General features: G+C 34.5%; 1 protein-coding gene across 1 annotated transcript in view; it reads left to right on the top strand.

Annotated features, from left to right (window-relative positions):
• Positions 1-2311, top strand: part of FRAS1 (Fraser extracellular matrix complex subunit 1) — a 452432-nt gene that overhangs the window by 352374 nt on the left and 97747 nt on the right. The gene's annotated exons all lie outside the window — the stretch shown is intronic.

Genomic DNA, 2311 nt, shown 5'->3' with positions numbered 1-2311 from the left:
AGCAGGAATTTCAGAAGAGGAACCCATAGGGCCAGTAAACATAAGGAGAGACATTCACCTTTTTAGACATCAGGGAAAGCAAATCAAGACTATATACCATTTAATACCAATTCAATTGGCAAAAATTTTAAAGTATGAAAATACCAAATGTTGGAGAGGAAATAGATCTACAGGAGGTTCTTTGCTAATGGAACTGTAAATTGGAACAACCACTCTGGGAAAGAATTTGGCCTTGTCTTGTGAGGATGAATGTTCATATACCCTAATTGTTCCTCTCCTAGATGCCTATTCAAGAGGTACTTTCATAGGTACACAAGATATGCACAAGAATATATACAAGAATGTTTATAGCAACACTATTTGTAACAGTAGTCTATTTGTAATAGCAAAAATATTGAAATAAGCCAAATGTCCATCAGCATCAACAGGATATCTTGTGGTGTACTTACTCTATGGAATATTAGAGAACACTCAAAACACATGAACTATAGCTGCACAGAACAACATTAATGGACCTTAACAGTCTGCTACTGAGTAAAAAGAAAAATAAATTCCGCAAGAGGAGTGTCTAACTCCCTTTTCTTAAGTTAAAAAAAACCTGAAGCTGCTTTATAATACTATATCACACTATATCAAGAAATTCAAAGAAATAAGAAACAAGATCCAGGGTGATGGTAGGCCCAGGGACAGGATAAAAGAGGACCTCATACATAAATGTTAATCATCAAAGTTCTAGTCCTTTGTTGAATGTTGGGTCAATAGATGTATAAATAATAAAAAGAAAATTAAAAAGGAAATGAATACAAGATGGGTGAGAAGGGCTTTGAGTAGAAAAATTACATAAGAACAAAGTCTATATTCTTACGAATTTTTCACCCACGGTGTCTTGGACATCCCAAAATAGTTAATTTTCTTTAAATTATGACAGCATTTTCAGGAAAAAAAAAAAATCCGACTGATTTCACACTGTTTCAAACCCAACAGTCATTTGAGATTTGAAAAATTATAAGTTGTGTTGTGCCTGACATGAAATTTGCATTTCTTTGCCAAATTTACCAATGTGGAATTTGGAAGCTGTTCATTCTAATCAAGAGCCAGGAGCTCTGTCCTTGTAGTTTATCACCATCTCAGAAGATAATACCTTAGAACTCTTGGCTGTCTTCTAAAAATTCCCTCTCAGAGGATACTCGCAGTAATATTAGGAAATAGTTCTTTGGAAGCCTGCATATTGTATTTGATAACTCATGTAGAAAAATAGAGAAACTTTTAAAGTATAAATTTAGGGGAAATTTTCTGAAGTTTTGCAGCTTCGATGAATTTGAGATTCCTTCCATGCTGTTATCAAGTGATGTGAAGAAATATGGAAAATTATATGATCTTGCACTAAGGCTCTGAACTGTCAACTTACAAAGGTCTCTGGGGATAGAAATGAGAGCTGACTAAAACCTGCTGCCCCAGATCACCAGGTAGCCGTGCTCATATTCCTGATCTTGTACCTCAACTAACTGTACAACATAGCCATGCAAATTTGCATGTGAAAATACATTTGGCTATGCAATATTTGTTTTCATTGTTGCTGTGGTAAAGTGTAAAGTACCCTCATGTTCACAGCCAGCTGCTCTTAAAGATGAATGACTCAGGGAATCTTTCTAAGAAGTTGTTGCCTCCCTCCTAGATATTTCCAAAAATATCCTTGAAGAAAGAAGAAATTGTTCATTAAGACATTCAATTATTGTCCATGTAGCAACACAGAAAGCCAATTTTATTTCTCAGTAAACAGTGCAGAGGAAAGGGAAATAAATGGTCTTTGTTAATATTGGCCATCTTGGGGGTTGAACATCCATAGGTTCGGTCCAGGTAGGATGAAATCCATAATTTCCTAAATTCTTTTGTTAAACTAAAATTTTTATCATGTTAAATATTAAAGTGAGTCCTTGGCTAAGCTAAATACCTTCCACTCTTTGTTTCACAGAATTTTAAAATTGTTATCATATGTTATAGTGGAATTTTACCTGTTTCTAAAAAGCAAACTATTCTTAGAAACTCTAGAAAAATCCTACAACTGTGTTTCTAGAAGGATGACATATTTCTGACTGTGTTTTTCACTTCACTAGATGCTTGTAATAAAAACAAAACCTTGTGTGGCTCTTATAGTAACCATAGGGCATCTCTTTGTTTTACGCCCTATACCTAAAGTGCATGTCCCACTATTATCTTGAGCTACTCTTCAAAGAAGACATTATCAAAAAGACATTTTAGGAGGAATAAATGTTGGGATTTTCATGCAGTTTAAATGGTGTTGCTTTACCAC

This window comes from Lipotes vexillifer, unplaced genomic scaffold (assembly GCF_000442215.2).
Source record: "Lipotes vexillifer unplaced genomic scaffold, Lipotes_vexillifer_v1.1 scaffold749, whole genome shotgun sequence".
In the NCBI taxonomy this organism is placed as follows: domain Eukaryota; kingdom Metazoa; phylum Chordata; class Mammalia; order Artiodactyla; family Lipotidae; genus Lipotes; species Lipotes vexillifer.
The sequence above is the reverse complement of the archived record's forward strand: the minus strand, read 5'-3'. Positions and strand labels throughout refer to the sequence as shown.